This window comes from Mustelus asterias, chromosome 15 (assembly GCF_964213995.1).
Source record: "Mustelus asterias chromosome 15, sMusAst1.hap1.1, whole genome shotgun sequence".
Lineage (NCBI taxonomy): Eukaryota > Metazoa > Chordata > Chondrichthyes > Carcharhiniformes > Triakidae > Mustelus > Mustelus asterias.
The window spans coordinates 7,792,193-7,798,193 of NC_135815.1; the positions used below are offsets into that span (position 1 = coordinate 7,792,193).

General features: G+C 50.4%; 1 non-coding gene across 1 annotated transcript; it reads right to left on the bottom strand.

Moving 5' to 3' along the window:
• Positions 1 to 4,370: 4,370 nt before the first annotated feature.
• Positions 4,371 to 4,442, bottom strand: trnag-ucc (transfer RNA glycine (anticodon UCC)). Its single transcript has one exon. It is a non-coding gene; the product is annotated as a tRNA-Gly (tRNA).
• Between the last annotated feature and the right edge of the window lie 1,559 nt (positions 4,443 to 6,001).

A 6,001-nucleotide genomic window follows, 5' to 3' on the forward strand; every position in this document is an offset into this window, starting at 1 on the left:
CCAACCTCCACCCCCACTCCTGCTCCCCCACCCCCATCCCCGCCCACTCCCCCCACACCCACTCCTGCTCCCCCACCCCCACTCCCGCTCCCCCACCCCCACTCCCGCTCCCCCAACCCCACTCCCACTCCCCCCAGCCCCACTCCCACCCCCAACCTCCACCCCCACTCCTGCTCCCCCACCCCCATCCCCGCCCACTCCCCCCACATCCACTCCCGCTCCCCCACCCCCACTCCTGCTCCCCCACCCCCATCCCCGCCCACTCCCCCCACACCCACTCCCGCTCCCCCCACCCCCACTCCTGCTCCCCCACCCCCATCCCCGCCCACTCCCCCCACATCCACTCCCGCTCCCCCACCCCCACTCCCGCTCCCCCACTCCCACTCCCATTCCCGCTCCCCCACCCCCACTCCCACTCCCCCACTCCCACTCCCCCTCCCCCCACCCCCACTCCCGCTCCCCCACCCCCACTCCCACTCCCCCACCCCCACCCCCACTCCCACCCCCACTCCCACTCCCCCACTCCCACTCCCCCCACCCCCACTCCCACTCCCCCACCCCCACTCCCGCTCCCCCACCCCCACTCCCGCTCCCCACCCCCACCCAACCCCAACCTCCATCCCCACTCCTGCTCCCCCATCCCCACCCACTCCCCCCACTCCCGCTCCCCCACCCCCACTTCCGCTCCCCCACCCCCACCCCCACTCCCGCTCCTCCACCCCCACTCCCGCTCCCCACCCCCACCCAACCCCAACCTCCACTCCTGCTGCCCTGCCCACTCCCCCCACACCCACTCCCACTCCCCCATCCCCACCCCCGCCCCCACACCTGCTCCCCTCACCCCCATCCTCACTCCTCCACCTCCATCCCCGCTTCCCCATCCCCACTCCCCCATCCCCACTCTTGCTCCCGCTCCCCTTCTCCCACTCCCCCAGCCCCTCCCTCCCACACACACCCCCACTCCCCACCCCCACCCCCACTCCCACTCCCCACCCACACCCCCATCCCCTCCCCCCACACTCACTCCCGCTCCCCCACCCCTACCCTCTAACCCCACACCCACAAGTTGACGCCTTGTCCTGATGCCATTGGCAGGTCACTGTGGAGAGTAATAGGTACAGGTATGCTACCCTCGCCTACTCCACACTTTACTGGGGATGGACAATAAATGCTGATCTAGCTAGACATACCCACATCTCATCAATGAATAATTTTTGTTTAAAATCCATGCCAGGCCACATTGAGATGGAAGTAGTCTGATGAGACTGTGCCTTTAAGAAATGTATTTATATCATGTTTCTTGTAAGGGGCATGTTTAAAATTCATCTCTGTTTTAGACGGTGTCAATTTGTCTGGAAAAAAACATGCAACTCCATGCTGAGACTGCAGGATAATAACACATTTTAGCCAATGGTGTGGTTGTCTAAACAGAGTTAATGCATTTGTATTTACTTAGGTTTCCCTTGGGGTTAAAGTTCTGATTAGGTTGATTGACAGAGACAGAGTTATGTGCCAATGGGAGGAGCTAAGCCTGCAGGGAAGATTCACAGCTTATGTGTCTTTTTTAAAGCAGTCAGTTCCTGCCTGGTTCTGAAAGAAGCAAGACATGTCTCTCTCTGCAGAAGTGCTCCAAAAGCTCTAAAGCTGGCAATCTAATTACAAACACATAAGCCTGTGTTTGCTAACTGATTTAGAAGAGGGGCTTTAAGTCTGTAAGAGGAATATTGCTTGAATTGGAACTCATAGAGATAGATTAGCAGTTAAGAATTGTTTCTTATCATGTTTAAGCATTGTTCAAATGTTAAGCTAATTCATTTGTTATAGTTAAACTGTATTGTTAGATAAAGTTTGTTTTGATAAAAGCTTCCCAATTTGTCAGTAGAATTGCGTTTGGAGTGAAACATCATATCCTCACATTAATACCAAAATAGCAAATAGCCTAACTTCATAATATACCTCGGGGTTTCTGATCTCATACCCTAACAGTAGCAACACAAACTGCCTCACTTGAAGTGGTCCGGAATATATTCAAAGCTGAGTTCGATAGGTTTTTGAGTCAATGGATACGGGGGGGGGGAAGGCGGGAAAGTGGGGGTAAGGCCATAATCAGATCAGCCATGATCAGAATGAATGATGGAGCAGGCTCGAGGGGCCGAATGGCCTATACCTGCTCCTATTTCTTGCATGTTCTTTTGTGTCTTTAAAACTTACAGCATCATACATGGTTGAGAATGCAATAGGCTAACGGTGGCAGTTACCTGCCGTTGTTTAGCTGTCTGTATAGTTACTAGAAAGCATTTTGGAAGGAGTTCTTTGTCATGATGGTGGAATTCCTTTAATCTGTATGTTTGAGTGGCAAAATGGCATTGCTTCCAATCTGACTGGATTTTTATCTCTCTCTTTTCTTCACTGGAAGGCTCTGATTCAGTCTGGAGTATAGTTACCTTAGTAACGATAGACCGTTACCCCAATCAAAGCGACATTAGCCACTTGGCCAGTGGCATGGCGGGACATTAGACTGCAAAGGGGCAGATCCTACATTCTAATGACATTAATGTTCCTTCTCTCTCTCTCTCTCTCTCGCTCTCACCCTCTTCTGCCCAATTACTGGGCAAAGTTACTGGATCGTTAACAAAAGCAAGAGCCTTCATAGCCTCACCCTCTACCCCGAACCCTCATCCCTTCGTAGTGCAGAAGGAGGCCATTCGGCCCATCGAGTCTGCCCTGATCACAATCCCACCCAGGCCCTATCCCCATAACCCCATGCATTTACCTTAGCTAGTGCCCCTGACACTAAGGGGAAATTTTAGCATGGCTAATCCACCTAACCTGCACATCTTTGGACTACGGGAGGAAACCGGAGCATCCCGGAGGAAACCCACGCAGACACGGGGAGAAGGTACAAACTCCACACAGACAGTCACCCAAGCCAGGAATCGAATCCAGGTCCCTGGTGCTGTGAGGCAGCAGTGCTAACCACTGTGCCACCATGCCATTTGAGCCCACTTCCCTCGCCCATGCTTCCCCCACTCTCTATCCCACTTGCCCCACAGTACTGATTGAGATCGAGCAGTTCAGATCATATCTGGAAAGGTGCAGCTGGTCAAATCCCCAATGAGGAAACACACAACTCCAGACATGATTGTCTGCACTCTCCAGCCAGCCACAACAGACAATGAGCCTTTAGTCTCAGTATCACTCACAACAGAGTTGATCAGTGAACTGTTGGAGGGCTGCCTCCCATGATAGTCCTGTGACTCGGACTACAGTGGAGCAACTTCAATCGCTGAGTGCTGCAACATAACTTGTACGCCGTGGTTACGGCACTGTTAACACATTCCAGCACTGTGCAGTGCTGGCGATTTAAAGAAAGGACACATTCACAATCTAAGATGTCTCAAAGCTCTTTACAACCAATTCAGTATTTTTTGAAATCTTATCACTGTCGTAATGTAGAAATAACGTCAAACAATTTGTGCACAGCAAGATCCAACAAATAGCATTGAGCAGATTATTTGTTTCTTTATGAAGTTGGCAGAGTAAGAAATCTCACAACATCAGGTTCAAGTCCAACAGATTTAATTGGTATCACGAGCTTTCGGAGCGCTGCCCCTTCGTCAGGTGAGTGGACTTTATGATGTTAATTGAGGGGTAAATATTGGCCAGGACACTGGTGTAATAACTCCACGGAGGCGAAAGTCCCGTCACCAAGTTACTTTATTTACACCATACGTCTGCACACAGCCAGCTCTCCAGTTGCTCCCTGCTGAATGCAGGCTGGGAGTCTGACGCACCTGCTTTAAATAGGGAGCATGAGGCTCCCTGATTTAACCATCAATTAGGACTCATCAGGTATTTCTTTCAACACCAACCAAGTAAACGAACTCAAATTAACTTAGGGACAAATTAAAAGGGGCAGCTCCCCAAAAGAAAAGGGGGGAACAGCCCGAACCAAAAACAAAGTCGAAAGGAAACTTAAAACATCAAACCAAAAGGTGATTATCAGGTTCGATAATACACCCCAGCCCCTGCGGTGCCCAGCGGTCACGGAAGGCGTCAACCACGCCCGTGGACACCGCATGCTCCCTCTCCAGAGACACCTGGCCGCGAATGTAGCCGCGGTAGAGGGGCAGACAATCGGGATGGACAGCCCCGTCGATCGCCCGCTGCCTGGACCTACTGATGGCGTGTCTCGCCAGGCCCAGGAGCAGGTTCACGAGGAGGTCGGCATCCCGACCCGCCCCTCTCCGCACCAGGAAAATGATATCTCTATTGTATTTCATTATGGTCAAACGTTGCGTTCACCCTGTTTTTGTCCACTCGGTTTAAAATGCAGGAGGCCGTGGATAAAGTTGCAAATCAATTCTCAATGCGATGGCCAGGAATCGAACCCGGGTCAACTGCTTGGAAAGCAGCTATGCTCACCACTATACCACCATCGCACACGCCAAGACGCATCAGGTAGTTCATACTCTAGCAAGCCAACCTCATTAGCCTGGCTGAAGTCATCACAACTTCACAACAGGGACTTATTAGGGAGAGTCAACATGGCTTTGTGCGTGGTAGGTCATGTTTGACCAATCTATTAGAGTTTTTCGAGGAGGTTACCAGGAAAGTGGATGAAGGGAAGGCGGTGGATGTTGTCTACATGGACTTCAGCAAGGCCTTTGACAAGGTCCCTCATGGGAGGTTAGTTAGGAAGGTTCAGTCGCTAGGTATACATGGGGAGGTAGTAAATTGGATAAGACACTGGCTCAATGGAAGAAGCCAGGGAGTGGTTGTGGAGGATTGCTTCTCTGAGTGGAGGCCTGTGACTAGTGGTGTGCCGCAGGGATCGGTGTTGGGTCCATTGTTGTTTGTCATCTATATCAATGATCTGGATGATAATGTGGTCAATTGGATCAGCAAGTTTGCTGATGATACAAAGGTTGGAGGTGTAGTGGACAGTGAGGAAGGTTTTCAAAGCTTGCAGAGGGATTTGGACCAACTAGAAAAATGGGCTGAAAAATGGCAAATGGAATTTAACGCAGACAAGTGTGAGATATTGCACTTTGGAAGGACAAATCAAAGTAGAACGTACAGGGTAAATGGTAGGACTCTGAAGAGTGCAGTTGAACAGAGGGATCTGGGAATACAGGTACAGAATTCCCTAAAAGTGACATCACAGGTGGATAGGGTCGTAAAGAGTGCCTTTGGTACATTGGCCTTTATAAATCGGAGTATCGAGTATAAAAGTTGGAGTGTTATGGTAAGGTTATATAAGGCATTGGTGAGGCCGAATTTGGAGTATTGTGTACAGTTTTGGTCACCTAGTTACAGGAAGGATGTAAATAAGATTGAAAGAGTGCAGAGATGGTTCACAAGGATGTTGCCGGGACTTGAGAAGCTGAGTTACAGAGAAATTGAATAGGTTGGGACTTTATTCCCTGGAGTGTAGAAGATTGAGGGGAGATTTGATAGAGGTGTATAAGATTTTGATGGGTATAGATAGAGTGAATGCAAGCAGGCTTTTTCCGCTGAGGCTAGGGGAGAAAAAAACCAGAGGGCATGGGTTAAGGGTGAAAGGAGAAAAGTTTAAAGGGAATATTAGGGGGGGCTTCTTCACGCAGAGAGTGGTGGGAGTGTGGAATGAGCTGCCGGATAAAGTGGTAAATGCTTTTACCATTTAAGAAAAACTTGGACGGGTTCATGGATGAGAGGGGTGTGGAGGGATATGGTCCAAGTGCAGGTCAGTGGGACTAGGCAAAAAATGGTTCGGCACAGACAAGAAGGGCCAAAAGGCCTGTTTCTGAGCTGTAATTTTCTATGGTTCTATGGTTCTAACTGGGGAGAAATCTCTTGCTGTTTCGAGGAGAAGGCAGGAGAATGAGGATGCGAATCATATCAGCCATGATTGAATGACGTAGTAGACTCGATGGGCTGAATGGCCTAATTCTGCTCCTATATCTTATGGTTTTATGGTCTTCAAAATAGTATTGTTACAGTCAGGAAAATGACAAGC